We start from the raw sequence: 15,989 nt of genomic DNA, 5'->3' as shown, positions 1-15,989 counted from the left end.
ACGACACCCACTTGGTCAAAAGTAAAAACACGCCCAGTTGGTCATTAAGAAACTAAATCTAAAATTGCTCATAACTTGCTCAAAAATGATCGTTTTTCAAAATAAAAACCACTGCTGTTATATGCAATACAGCGCCGATCAGATTATGTAGGAGATAGGGCATTTATAATCTGGTGACAGAGCCTCTTTAAACTGCTATTTTTTTTAACACTACTTTAAATGTTTGAAAGGTGAAGATTATATATATATATATATATATATATATATATATATATTTTTTTTTTAAATAAAAAGGTGTATCAGTGTTTTGTGGAACTTTGTAAATGCTTTTTATTAAGAGGTGTCCCAATACTTTTGTCCATGTAGACTATGTGGGTGGCCCCGTCTCTATAATGTCAGTTCTTGTAAGTAGTTACGTATGCTTCCAGTGCCCTGTGCTGAGCTATACTTTACATATCTTCAGATCCCGTTTAATGCGTTATTATATTGCTTCTGTAGGCTGTGCTCACAGATCGCGTTTTTCTGCCGCGAACCGCGGCAAAATGTTGCGTTTTTGTTGCGTAAGAACACTTTTTATATTTCTAGGGCACGTTTGCAGCCTGGCTATGATTGCATACATCGTCTCCTGATTGCTTACATTATTTCCTGGAGTTGGTCACAAACGCAGAGATTCTGAGATGACGTCACACTATACGGAGGCAGCTACCCTGCGTCTCTCCAATATCACCCACAATGCCTTGCGAATACCGATGGTACTTCCTGCTGGTACTTCTAGCTCAGGAAGCAAACGCCCGCCATATGCGTTCCGCGAAATTGCTTAGTGATTGACCAGCTAACGTCAGATGTTACGCTAGCACTGAGTTGAGAGGAAGGCGGTCCCGGCCAATAACGTGGTTCAACTCCACCATGTTATTGGTCGAGTAGTGTAGTCCGCCCCCTCAGTAGATACTGTGGGTCTGCCGGTAACGATTGATAGATTCTTCGTGATGTGTAAACTGTGCACTAACATTTTTAGCGCTCTAACATGTTATTCCATTGTGATACAGCTTGTTATCTCAGACACTGCGTGTAAGAGCCTGTGAGCGCCGCCTCCCTGTGTTCACCAGGATGGCCGAGTGGTTAAGGCGTTGGACTTAAGATCCAATGGACGTATGTCCGCGTGGGTTCGAACCCCACTTCTGGTAGACTTTTTAAAAATTTATTTTAGAACTAAAATGATGATATCCTGATGATGCTGACAACAATAGTATGTAGCATCAACTCGGCCACCCTGGTGAAAGTTAAGGCAGTCATGTGATCATTTTTAATAATATGTCAGATAGCTGTCTTCTAAGAGCTACATTTAATGACCAGCCTATTTTAAACATTAACCCCCTCCCGCACCTCGGCGTAAATGCATGTCCAGGTGAGCAGTAATTTTGCGCATCTGGGCGTGCAGTTACGGCGGTTAACTGTGCAGGGTGTCTGCCCTGCACTCCCCGTTGACGATCAGCGGCCCGTCGCTACTGAAATCGGCAATTAACCCCTTCGATGCAGAGGTCGATTGCGATCGCCGCATTGAAGAGGTTTAGAGCAGATCGGCAGCCCCCCACATGCTTTTGCGGGGGCTGGCGATCCTTGTCACGGCAAGCGGAGGCCAGACAATGGTCTCCGGGCTGCCATGTACCGAAGGCTTCCTGTCAGAGTGACTGTCATGTCACAATGACAGAACACATTACACTACGTAGGTAGTGTAATATGTTCTAGCAGCGATCAGAGCTGCAAGTCTAAATGTCTCCTAGTGGGACAAGTAAAAAAAGATAATAAAAATGTTTTAAAAAAAGGTGTAAAAATAAAAGTTATAAGTGACGTAAACAAGACATGCTTTTTTTTCCTATAATAAGTCTTTTATTATAGGGAAAAAATGAACACGTTAAAAAAAAGTACACCTATTTGGTATCCCCTCATTCGTAACGACCCCAACTATAAAATTATAATATTATTTTTCCCGCACGGTGAACGCCGCAAAAAATAAGTGAAAAAAACAATGCTAGAATCACAATTTTTTGGTCACCACCCCTCCCAAAATATACAATAAAAAGTGATCAAAAAGTCGCATGTACCCCAAAATGGCACCAATAAAAACTACAACCCGTCCCGCAAAAAACAAGCCCTTAGGCTCTATTCATACGACAGGGTCCGAGTGTCGGCCGATAAAAACGTCCGTTTTGGACCGTTTTTCCCAGCCGTTTTGCATCCATTTTGCATCCGTTCCGGGCAGTGTTGCCGTTTTTAACGTTTCCATTTTGCATCCGTTTTTTTCCCTGTCCGTTTTAAAATCGGATGAATTTAATTTGTACATTTTTGCAACACACTTCCCTCTGTAGATAATGCCACACACTACCCTCTGTAGACACTGCCACAGCCCCCCTGTAGGTAGTGCCACACAGCTCTCTGTAGGTAATGCCACACAGCCCCCTGTAATGCCACACAGCCCCCTGTAGGTTGTGCCACACAGCCCCCTGTAGGTTGTGCCATACTGCCCCCTGTAGGTAATTCCACACAGCCCCCCATAGGTAATGCCGCACAGCCCCCTGCAGGTGGTGCTACACAGCACCCCCCTCATAGATGGCACCCCCCCCTACCTGTCTGTAGATAGTGCCACCGTTCCATGAGAAGTCCATGACTTCAATGTCCATATATGGACAGTGAAGTCAGGGACTTCTCCTGGAGCGGAGACACCAGCCACAGGGTCGGGGATTCCGCTTCAGATGTGCCTGACATCACTGTGTCCATACATGGACACAGTGAAGTCAGGGACTTCTCCTGGAGCGGAATCCCCGGCCACATCGCCGGGGATTCCGCTTCAGAGGTCCCTGACTTCACTGTGTCCATATATGGACACAGTGAAGTCATGGACTTCTGCTGGAGCGGTAGCCCCAATCCCTGACTACAGCGTTGCCGAAGCTGTGGCCGGGGATTGGGGATTCTGCTCCTACAGGGAGCAAAAAAAATAACCGCCTCCTCCTCACATGCACTTCGCACTGTGGGGAGGAGAAGGAGAGAGCGCGAGCGATGGAAGACACGGCCGTCACTTGGAGCACATTCAAGTGATGGCCGTGTATTACCCAGCCCCATAGACTTCTATGGGAGCCGGGCGGCCCGGAGAACGGACGAAAATAGGGCATGTCCCATTTTTTGACGGACGGGTTTCCCGGGCTGTCAAAAAATCGGTCGTGTGAATAGCCCCATTAGGGGGTCTATTGTTCCTACTGCGGCCGGGAAACCCTGTCATGTGCATAAGGGCTTACACAGCTTTTTGGACTGAAAAATAAAAAAGTTATGGCTCTCAGAATATGGTGACACAAAAAAAAATATATTTTATAAATAAGCGATTTTATTGCGCAAACGCTGCAAAACATAAAAAAAGATATACAAATGGTATCGCCGTAATCATATTGACCCGCAGAATAAAGTAAAATAAAAATAAATAAAATAATAAAAAAACTGTCAGAATTGCTGGTTTTTGGTCACCTTGCTTGCTGGTACCCCAAAATGGTACCAATGAAATCGACAGATTGTCCCGCAACAAATAAGCCCTCACACATCTCCGGTGGAGAAAAAAAAATAGGTTCTGGCTCCCAGAATATGGCGATGCAAAATGTGCAGAGTGTTCCAAAAGCAGATAACATCTGTGCAATGACGGGGGTGGGGAGACAGACGACCCGCCCTAGGCGACAGGGTACAACTGGGCGACGGTCCCTACGCTAAATAAGTGCACGACAGACAAACAGACAAGGGTACACAGAGCTAGGGGGAGAAAGGGGCAGTTGCCCACGGCAAAACCGTGAGCAACAAGAGAAGTGAACAAGCCGAGTCAAACCAGGAGTGTACGAGGTATCAAACGCAGAGCAGGAGAGTAGTCAGCAAGCCGGGGTCAATATGAAGCAAGGACAATGGTACAAGAAGCTGCAGCAGGGCCAGGAAACCAAACGAGAAGAATCACAAGCAAAGGAGGAACAGGAAAGGCAGGTATAAATAGACAGAGGGCGGGAGCTAGCTCTGTCTGGCCAGGCTCTGATAGGTTCTCCCCCTCCTAAGCCTGCCATCCTGAGTGGTGGAAGATGGAGTCAGTCTCACAGACATAGAAGCAGGTGCAGACTAATTATCTATGGGCGTTAACCCCGAAGCTGTGCCTGGCAGATCCTTTACAGTACCCCCCCCCTTTTATGAGGGGCCACCGGACCCTTTCTAAGTGGACCTGGTTTCCTGGGGAAACGAAGGTGAAACCTCCTGACCAATATCCCAGCGTGAACATCCCGAGCGGGTACCCAAGTCCTCTCCTCAGGCCCGTATCCTCTCCAATGGACCAGGTACTGGAGGGAGCCTTGGACCATCCTGCTGTCCACAATCTTGGCCACCTCGAATTCTGCCCCCTCAGGGGTAAGAACAGGGACCGGAGGTTTCCTCGAGGGAGCCAAGGATGGGGAGCAGCGTTTAAGGAGGGAGGCATGGAACACGTTGTGTACTCGAAAAGATGGGGGCAACTCCAGTCGGAAAGAGACAGGATTGAGGACTTCAATGACCTTGTACGGCCCTATAAACCGGGGAGCAAACTTCTTGGACGGGACCTTAAGGCGCAAATTTTTAGACGATAGCCACACCAGATCCCCGACCATAAACAAGGGGTTAGCAGAACGTTTTCTATCTGCCTGAGTTTTTTGTATGCTCTGGGACGCCTCTAGGTTCTTCTGAACCTGAGCCCAGACTGTGCACAGTTCTCGATGAACGACCTCTACCTCGGGATTGTTGGAACTACCAGGTGAAACGGAAGAGAACCGTGGATTAAACCCAAAATTACAGAAAAAGGGGGAGACCCCTGACGAGTTACTGACCCGGTTATTAAGGGAAAATTCGGCGAGGGGAATGAATGAGACCCAATCATATTGACAGTCAGAGATAAAACACCTTAAATATTGTTCTAGAGACTGATTAGTCCTCTCAGTTTGGCCATTAGTTTCAGGATGGAAGGCAGAGGAGAAGGACAGATCAATCTCCAACTTTTTACAGAAGACTCTCCAAAACAATGAAAGAAATTGTACCCCTCTATCAGAAACAATATTGACAGGGACCCCATGGAGATGCAGGATGTGTTTGACAAACAAGGTAGCTAACGTCTTAGCATTGGGTAGTATTTTGAGGGGCACAAAGTGGCACATCTTACTGAAGCGGTCTACTACAACCCACGCCACCGACTTGCCTTGAGATGGAGGCAAATCGGTGATAAAATCCATGAAGATATGGGTCCAAGGTCTCTGGGGAATGGGCAAAGAACATAGTAAGCCCTCTGGTCGGGACCTGGGAGTCTTGGACCTAGCACAAACTTCACAAGCGGCGACGTAGGCCTTAACGTCTTTAGGCAACCCAGGCCACCAATAGTTTCTGGCAATGAGGTGCTTGGTACCCAGGATGCCTGGATGGCCAGATAGTGCAGAGTCATGATTTTCCCTAAGTACCCTTAGCCGGAATTGCAGGGGAACAAACAGCTTGTTCTCCGGAAGGCTCCCGGGAGCTGAACCTTGATCAGCCGCAATTTCAGAGACTAAATCAGAATCAATAGCGGAAATGATTATACCTGGAGGCAAAATACAAGCAGGATCTTCCTCCGAAGGAGGGCTGGCCATGAAGCTACGTGACAGTGCATCAGCCTTAGCATTTTTAGACCCAGCCCTATAGGTAACCACAAAGTTGAATCTGGTAAAAAATAACGCCCAACGATCTTGTCTCAGGTTTAGCCTCCGGGCAGATTCTAGGAAAACCAGATTCTTGTGGTCGGTAAGGACCGTTACCTGGTGCCTAGCCCCCTCCAGGAAGTGGCGCCACTCTTCAAATGCCCATTTAATGGCTAAGAGTTCGTGGTTGCCAATATCATAGTTACTCTCAGTGGGTGAAAACTTCCTGGAGAAGTAGGCACAGGGACGGAGATGGGTGAGGGACCTGGTGAGGAGTATTGCTCTGACTTTAGGAAGTGGTGCGTAGCTTCTCGGTGGAATGACCCTGCCTTAAGGTGGCAGTTTAGGTTGGGTCTGTCGAACGCCCTGAAAGATCTGCTAGTTAGTTATCCCTCTTCTGACTCCCTAGACCAGGTTATGGCTTTAGCGGTACGACTTGACCGACGTCTCAGGGAACGACGACTTGAACGTCTTGATGTTTTCTCCTCTGACTCCCCCATGATGCCTCCCGAGGTTCCGTTGCTTCGTTCCTCCCCGGAAGACTCAGAGGTACCTATGCAACTCGGGGCCTCCGTGTCCCCCCAACAATGTAGAGATTTCTGCAGGAAGAATCACAAGCAAAGGAGGAACAGGAAAGGCAGGTATAAATAGACAGAGGGCGGGAGCTAGCTCCGTCTGGCCAGGCTGTGATAGGTTCTCCCACTCCTAAGCCTGCCACCCTGAGTGGTGAAGATGGAGTCAGTCTCACAGACATAGAAGCAGGTGCAGACTAATTATCTATGGGCGGTAACCCCGAAGCTGTGCCTGGCAGATCCTTTACAATCTGGCACCATTTATCGGTGCGACACTGGCCACATATCTGCGGATTATTATTTATTTACCCCATTATTATACCCTCTTATTATGCCCTGATGTTCTCCACACAGATTACATCTGCCCCCACATTATAAACTGAAATACCAGCAAAACGCCAAATAGAACTACTACCAAGCTAAATCTGCGCTCCAAAAACCAAATGCCACTCCCTCCCTTCTGCCCAAACAGCGGTTTAGGTTCACCGATATGGCATCGCCGAACCCGGTTAATATTTTGAGGTATTTTTCTTCAGTGGCACAACATATTGTGCACTAGAATGGCATATCAGTGGAAAATTGCAATTTTCACTCTGCACTATCCGCTGCGCATTAAACCGTTCGCGCACCACGACTTCATAGCATGTCATGGTGTTGGGGGGGGGGGATGTATGGAGCGGGCTCACGCACTGAGCCTGCGCCATACGCTGCGGGTGTCAGCTGTGTATTTGAGCTAACACCCGGGACTTATAGACAGGAGCCTGTAAAAATTACAATATACTGCAATGCATTAAGGGTATGTTCACACGGCTTATTTACGGACGTAATTCGGGCGTTTTTTACGCCTCGATTTATGTCCGAATATGCTGCTCGATAGCGTTGGCAAACATCTTCCCATTGATTAGTTGTTCTGTGCACACGGTCATTTTTTTTACGCCCCGCTGTCAAAAGGCGGGGCGTAAACAAGACGCCCGCATCAAAGAAGTGCCTGTCACTTCTTCAGATGTAAATGGAGCCATTTTTCATGGACTCCATGGAAAACCAGCTCCATTTAATGTCCGTAATGGACGCAGCAAAAAGCGCCTCAACATGCCATTACGGCTGAAATTACGGTGCTGTTTTCTCCTGAAAACAGCCCCGCAATTTCAGCCGTTACGGACGCTGCCGTGTGAACATACCCTAATATTGCAGTGTATTGCAGTGTATTGTACCAGCTATCTACTGATTGCTGGTTCAAGTCCTCTAGGTGGACTAATAAAATGTGTAAAAACAAAAGTAAATAGTTATTATTAGTGAAAAAAATTAGAGAAAATATTGTGAAAAGGTTTTTTTGGGACTTTAAATATTTATTTAAAGTAATGTAAAAAAAATACACAAAATTGATATCGCTGTATCCGTAAAAGTCAGAACTATTACAATATATCATTATTGAACTTACACGGTGAACGCCGTGAAAAATAAAAAATTTAAAACGGCAAAATCACAGTTTTTTTTGTCACCTTGGCTCTAACAAAAAATTTAATAAGTGCTCAAAAAGTTGTATGTACCAAAAAATGGTACCAATAAAAATTACAGCTTGTCCCGCAAAAAATAAGCCCTCACACCACTCTATTGACGGAAAAATAAAAAAGTTATGGCTCTTGGAAAGCGGGGAGGGAAAAACGAAAAAGAGAAAGTAAAAAACGGTTCAGTCCGGAAAGGGTTAATTACTTTCTAATGAAAAAACATTTATGACCATGTGGGGTATTGCCGTACTAAGGAGAAATTTCTTTACAAATGTTGGGGTGCTTTTTCCTCCTTTATTCTTTGTGAAATTGAAAAAATTCAACATTTTAGTGGAAATAATGTTTATATTCATTTTCACGGCCTAATTCTAATAAATTCTGCAAAAGACCTGTGGGATCTAAATGCAAACTATACCCCTAGATAGATTCCTTAAGTGGTGTAGTTTCCCAAATAGTGTCACTTTTGTGTGGTTTCCACTGTTTTGGCCTCTAAGGGGCTTTGCAAATGCGACATGGCACCCGAAAACCATTTCATATAAATTTGAGCTCCAGAAGCCAAATAGTGCTCCTTCCCTTCTAAGCCCCGCTGTGGGTCCAAACAGCAGTTTATTACCACATATGGCATATTTCCGTAATCAGGAGAAATTGTTATACAAATGTTGGTGTGCTTTTTCTCCTTTATTCCTTGTAAAAATTAAAAATTTCTGTTTTTCACTAAAAAAAGTAGATTTTTACCTTTACAGACTAATTCCAATGAATTCAGCAAAACAACTGTGGGGTCAAAATGCTAACTTTACCCCTACAAAAATTCCTTGAGGGGTGTAGTTTCAAAAATGGGGTCACTTTTGGGGGGTTTCCACTATTTTGGTCCCTCCAGTGAATTACAAAAAAGACACGGCACTGAAAACTATTCCAGCAAAATCAGAAATCCAAAATCCAAATGGTGCTCCTTCCCTTCTGAGCTCAGCGGTGGGTCCAAACAGCAGTTTATTAGCACATATGGGGGTTTTGCTATAATCGGGAGAAATTGCTTTACATATGTTGGGGTGTTTCTTCTCCTTTATTCTTTGTAAAAATTAAACATGTCTAAGTTTTTTCAGAAAAAAAATTAGATTTTCATCTTCACATACTAATTCAAATAAATTTAGAAAAAAAACTGTTGGTTCAAAATGCTAAGTATACCCCTACATAAATTCCTTGAGGGGTGTAATTTCCAAAATGGGGATCGCTTTTGGGGGTCTTTACTGTTTTGGCCCCACAAGACCTCTTCACACCTGACATGGTGCCTAAAATATATTCTAAAAAAAAAGGAGGCCCCAAAATCCACTAGGTGCTCCTTTGCTTCTGAGGCCTGTGTTTCAGTCTGTTAGCACACTAGCGCCACATGTGGGATATTTCTAAAAACTGCACAATCAGGGCAATAAATATTGAGTTGCATTTCTCTGGTAAAACAATCTGTAAAAAATTATAAAAATGAATTTTGGCAAAAAAAAATGAAATTTGTAAGTTTCACCTCTACTTTAATTCCTGTGAAATGCCTAAAGGGTTAAAACACTTTCTGAATGCTGTTGTGAATACTTTAAGGGGTGCAGATTTCAAAATGGGGTGATTTATGGGGACTTTCTAATATATAAGGCCTTCAAAACCACTTCAGAACCGAACTAGTCCCTGAAAACATAACCTTTTGAAATTTTCTTGAAAATATGAGAAATTGCTGCTAAAGTTCTAAGCCTTGCAACATCCTGGAAGAATCTTCAAAAAACAATGCAAACATAAAGTAGACATATGGGAAATGGAAACTAGTAACTATTTTGTGTGGTTTTACAAGCAGATACATTTAAATTTAGAAAAATGCTAATCTTTGCAAATTTTCTCCAAATCGTGGTGTTTTTTTACAAATAAATTTTGAATTTATGGACCAAATTTTTTCACTAACATAAAGTACAATATCTCTCGAGAAAACAATCTCAGAATCACTTTGATAGGTAAAAGCATTCCAAAGTTATTACCACATAAAGTGACACATGTCAGATTTGAAAGATCGGCTTCGTCCTGAAGGCCAAAACAGGCTCAGTCCTGAAGGGGTTAATGAATGACCAAGCTATTTTTTATGTTTTTTCCATCGTCACATACCAAGATCTATAACTTTTTTAATTTTGCGTCGACATAGCTGTATAAGGTCTTTGTTTTTTTGCGGGACAAGTTGTATTTTTTAATAGCACCATTTTGGGGTACATATAATTTATTGATTAACTTTTATGAACTTTTTTTTAGAGGGGAATAGAAAAAAAACAGAAATTTCACCACGCTTTTTTGCGTCCTAAATCTATGCCGTTTACCGTGTGGTATAAATAACACAATAACTCGATTTAGCGGGTGGTTACGATTGCAACGATATCAAATTAGTATAGATTTTGTATGTTTTACTACTTTTACACAGTAAAAACACTTTTATTTTCAAAATTATTTGTTTTTGTGTCTCCATATTTGAAGAGCCATAACTTTTCTATTTTTCCGCCGATGCAGCTGTAAGAGGGCTTTTTTTTGCGGATGACTTGTAGTTTTTATTGGTACCATTTTGGAGTAGATGCGACTTTTTGATCACTTTTTATCACATTTTTTTTAAAGCAGGATTCACAGAAAACAGCAATTTTTCCATTGTTTTTTATGTTATTTTTTACGGCGTTCACCACGCGGGTTAAATGTAATAGCTTTATAGTTGGGGTCGTTACGGACGCGGCGATACCAAATGTGTGTAACTATTTTACTTTGTTTTTTTAATAATAATAAAGCATTTTGTAACGGGAAAAAGTGGGTTCAGAATTTTTTTTTAAATCTTTTTTTAATTAACTTTAATAAACTTTTTTTTTTACTTTTTTACTAGTCCCACTAGGGGACTTTAATATGCAATCCTCCGATCACTTTTATAATACACTGCAATACTTTATAATACACTGCAAGGACCCTTTGATGAATAATTTTGTCGTAGAACAAGATTAATGTAGTAGTTATAACTTTTTATTACTGTAAAAAAGGTACAAGGAGCGCTCCGCCCTCATCCCTCAGGGCCACTGTCTGATTCTTCTAATCTTGCAAGATCCTTTGCAGTTTCACATTACATTAACCCCTTAAGGACCGAACCATTTTTCTTTTTTTCGTCTGATCAGTATAGTCAGCTGTTTTGAAGGATCAACAGCGAGCACCGCCGCTCCGTCGAGCACCCCCCCCCCCCACACACGAACAAACCTTCCCAAATGTGCAGGTAAGTTGTGTGTGTGTGTGTGTGTGGGGGTTTGTTTGGACGTTTTGTGGGGGGGGGGGGCGCTGTTGTTCCTTCAAAATAGCTGATTAGCGGATTTTAAGGATCAGCGTCACGTGAGCTTTGCTGATCCTTCACAGCCGCTTATCAGCTGTTTTGAAGGATCAGCGGCGAGCACCCCTGCTCCGTCGAGAGCCCCCCCACACACACACTCCCAAACCCCCCCAAACATGCAGGTAAGGAGTGTGTGTGTATGTTGGAGGGGGGTTTGTGTGTGTGTGGGGGGCCTGGGTGTGGCATGGTTGCATGTTTGGCGGGGTTTGTGTGCGGGGGAGTGCTCGACAGAGCAGTGGTGCTCACCGCTGCTCGACGGAACAGCATTGCTTGCTGATGTACCTTCAAAACAGCTGATTCTCTGCTATGAAGGATCAGCGGCACACGAGCGCCGCTGATCCTTCCCAGACTCTTATCATCTGTTTTGAAGGATCAGCGGCAAGCACCGCTGCTCCGTCGAGTGTCGTCCCCCCCCACACACACACAAGTCCCTGCCAAACATGCAGGTAAGTTGTGTGCGTGTGTGGTTTTGTGTGTGTGGGGGTCTGTATGTGGGGGGGGGGGGTTAGTGTGTGTGGGGGAGGGCGTTGCTTGACGGAGTTGCAGCAGAGCAAAGCATAATCTCGCGAGATTACGCAGTAAATGACAGGTTACAGCAAGATTACGCTTTACTCTGCTGTATCTACCATAGAAACAGTAACGAAGTGCAGAGATTGTGAATAGACATCCCGTGGAATGTCTATTCACTGTCTATACACTTCAGTATTGTTAATGTGTTAGTATAAGACAGCACATAAGGATCTAGCAGGATCTCTATGCGCTGAGTAAATGAATGGAGAGGAGTGCATGACGCTGATTGGTCAGCGTCATACACTCCTCTGTACAACGCCAACTTGGTCTAAAGTAAAAACACGCCCACTTGAGCATTAAGCAACTCATTAGTATCAATCTAAAATCGTTAATAAAGTGGTGAAAACAGATCGTTTTATTAAATAAAAAGCACTGCTGTCACCTACATTATAGCGCCGATCTCCTTATGTAGGAGATAGCGCACTTATAATGTGGTGACAGAGCCTCTTTAATTTTTTTTGTTTAAAATGGTGAAAGTGGGTTGTGTGGGGGTGTTTTTATTTCAATTAAAAAAAATTATTTTCTTATGTCTGTTTTTTTTAATACTTTATTACCACCTTAATAATGGCAGTTGTCTGTTTGACGACGTCCATTACTAAGGCGGGGCTTAGTGTTAGCCAGGAAAAAAGATAGCACTAACTCCCCTTTAATACTCCGGTACCCACCGCCAACAGGGGTATCGGGGAAGAGCCGGGTACAATCCGGTACCTGACTATCTATAGTGAGGGCCGGGCACTGGTGCAGCCGCAGGCTGGTATTATGAGGCTGGGAAAGCATAAAAACAATGGGCCTTCCCACCCTGGTAATGCTAGGCTGCGGCTGTTTTATTGTATCTGTCTGGTTATGAAAATGGGGGGGACCCCACGTAGTTTTAATAAAAAATATATAATAAATTGATGAAAAAAAGGTCAGGCTGTTCTGCTTGATTCCACTTGCTGTAATTCTGGGAAGTGCTCACTCTGGTGGCCAACATAGAAAAACATGTCAAATTATTATTTAATTTTTAATACTTTCCACCTTGTGGAAAAAAAAACCAATACAGGAAAAAAATGTAAACAAATATAATAAAAATAAGTAGCTTAATTAAAAAAATTGTACTTGGCGTCACACACACACACACACACACACACACACACACACACACACACACACACACACACCCTCCACACGCACACACACCTTACCTGCATGTTTAGGGGGGTGTTTGTGTGTGTGTGGGGGCGCTAAGCTGCTAAGCGACTGTGAAGGATAAGCGGCGCTCGTGTGCCGCTGATTCTTCATAGCCGCCACGCATGTTTTGAAGGAACAGCAGCGAGCACTGCTGCACACACACACACAAAGCCCCCCAAACATGCAACCGCGCCACACACAGGCTCACACACAAACACAAACCCCCCCCCCGCGCACACACACACCTTACCTGTAGCCGGTCTTCTCCAAAATGGTGCCGGCTTTTCCCCTACGAACCAGCTTCTATGCTGGGTCGCTCTGAACTGCGCATTCGCAGTACAGAGCGAGACGGCAGAAGCACAGGATGTAACGAACGGGTCCCATTCATTACGTCCTATGCCCTGTAGCTGCCATATTCCATCTGTGTATGTGTCGTCAAGAGACACATACACAGGTGAAATAAAACATGGCAGCCCCCAGTGATATAAAAAAACAAAAACATTTTGCGTGAAAAAATAAATAAAGTACATATAAAATGTTATTAAATAAAAACACATAAATTAATTAAAAAAAAACTTCATGACACCTTTCCTTTAAGCAAATAAAGGTTATTCCTTGTATAATCAAAAGTTATAAATTTCTGTTGCAATTACTCAGTTTTCAAGATCTCTGCTTGCATTCATTTAATAAGAACCTTCCTTATTTACTTCTAGTGGATAAAAATCCACTGTCCTTGTCCTGTGATGGACACATAGGTGCCCATTAGAAGAATGGGCTCTGATAACTGTGCCTGATAATTAGTCCTGCAGCTCTCTTTGCCTGTGAGCTTTATGGTATGTTCACAAGGCAGCCTCCGTTACGGCTGAAATTACGGAGCTGTTTTCAGGAGAAAACAGCTCCGGAATTTCAGATGTAATGGCAAGTGCAGGCGCTTTTCGCTGCGTCCAATACGGACGTAATTGGAGCTGTTTTTCCATGGAGTCAATGGAAAATGGCTCCAATTACGTCCCAAGAAGTGACAGGCACTTCTTTGATGTGGGCGTCTTTTTTACAGGCCGTCTTTTGACAGCGGCGCGTAAAAAAAATGACCGTCGGCACAGTACATCGTAAAACCCATTCAAATGAATGGGCAGATGTGTGCCGACGCTTTGGAGCCGTATTTTTGGACGTAATTCGCGGCTAAAACGCCCAAATTATGTCCGTAAATAGGGTGTGTGAACCCAGCCTTATCCTGTCCCTGTTTACAGAGGCATATCATGAACCTACTAGACCCGAATGTAAAAACAGGCCCACACCTACCATGTACCATTTATAATACTATTGTCTTCTTATGTGGCAGAGGGGGTCTGTGTGTGCGATTGCTACCATTGCACCCCAATATCTAGGCCCCTGCCTGTTTAGTGTCAGAGGTGTGCTACATGAATTGTTCGTGTACCAAACTTTCTAACCAATCAGAAAGCATATTTGCTCTCTGATTGGCACTTGCTTGGCTGTTGGTCACTTAATCACCCCCATGTACCTAATTAGGCTAATTGCCTGCTCCAAGTCGCACCAAACACTCACACCACACACACATTTCAATAAAGTTTATACATTTTTCACTATACTTATCCAATTGCACACCTGATCCAAAGTGTTAACCCCTAAATGAATACCGACTCATATGGATATGAATTGACAAATGGCGGTAAGACGTACTTTATAAAGACATGATGAACATACTGACAGTGTATCCAAAACAAGTGCACTTTTGTTAAAGCGCCTTTGATAGTTGATTTTAACTCCATCCCTAGGCTAAACCTGAGCGCGCTGTATGTACTGCGAGTGTCAGCTATATATTACAACTGATACCCTGCTCTAATGAGCAGGATTGGAGATAACTCCTATCCCAGCCGTTTAACCGCTAAGATGCTGCATTCAATAACGACCATGTCTTATCAGCCGTTAGGGCTCCCACACACGAGCGCGTTTGGTCCGTGATATACGTTCCGCTTGTCGGCCGCATTTCCCAGACCGAACACACTGCAGGGAGCCGGGCTCCTAGCATCATAGTTATCTGACGTGTCCCCACCCACAGTATAAACACACATGGGGCCCCACACACAGTGTAGTACCCCATATTGCCCACCACGCACAGAATAATGCTACCATGGTGTCTCCTAAAAATAATAAGTAAATACTAGCTCCTTTCCCATGACGAATAGAAGAAATCCCTTTGCAGGTCCTCACCGGTCTGTTTGGTGGATGGCTCGGCGCAGGAAGGCGTGATGACGTCATTGTATCGCGCCCATCTGTGCTAGGCCATTCATGGCAGGAGACAGTGTGAATTACATAGTTAGTACGGTTGAAAAAAGACACATGTCCATCAAGTTCAACCAAGGGATGGGAAAAGGGAAGGTAAAAATTTCTACACATAGGAGCTAATATTTTTTTGTTCTAGGAAATGATCTAAGCCTTTTTTAAAGCCATCTACTGTCCCTTCTGTGACCAGCTCCTGCGGTAGACTATTCCATAAATTCACTGTTCTCACAGTAAAGAAGGCTTGTCGCCTCTACATGGTTGAACCTTTTCTCGAGACGGAGGGAGTGCCCCCTTGTTTTTTGAGGAGGTTTTAAATGGAACAGGATTTCACCATATTTATTGTATGTGCCATTAATTTATTTATATAAGTTAAAGTTAATCATGTCCCCCCTTAGTCGTCTTTTTTTCAAGGCTAAATAGGTTTAATTCTTTTAATCTTTCCTCATAACTTAGATTCTCCATGCCCCTTATTAGCTTCGTTGCTCTTCTTTGTATTTGTTCCAACTCCAGGGCATCCTTTCTATGAACTGGAGCCCAGAACTGAACTGCATATTCTAGATGAGGCCTCACTAATGCTTTGTACAATGGTAATATTACAACCCTGTCCCGCGAGTCCATGCCTCTTTTAATACACGACAATATCTTGCTGGCCTTTGAAGCAGCTGATTGACATTGCATGCTGTTATTTAGTTTATGATTTACAAGTACACCCAGATCCTTCTCAACAAGTGACTCCCCCAGTGTAGCTCCCCCTAGGACATAAGTTGCATACAGGTTGTCCGTACCC

The 15,989-nt window shown here is 43.8% G+C and overlaps 1 non-coding gene across 1 annotated transcript; it reads left to right on the top strand.

The window, feature by feature from the left end:
* Window positions 1-1,101: 1,101 nt before the first annotated feature.
* TRNAL-UAA (transfer RNA leucine (anticodon UAA)) lies at window positions 1,102-1,184 on the top strand. The gene has a single exon. It is a non-coding gene; the product is annotated as a tRNA-Leu (tRNA).
* The last annotated feature ends 14,805 nt before the right edge of the window (window positions 1,185-15,989 follow it).

This window comes from Rhinoderma darwinii, chromosome 4 (genome assembly GCF_050947455.1).
Source record: "Rhinoderma darwinii isolate aRhiDar2 chromosome 4, aRhiDar2.hap1, whole genome shotgun sequence".
Lineage (NCBI taxonomy): Eukaryota > Metazoa > Chordata > Amphibia > Anura > Rhinodermatidae > Rhinoderma > Rhinoderma darwinii.
This window is presented reverse-complemented; position numbering and strand designations above follow the sequence as displayed.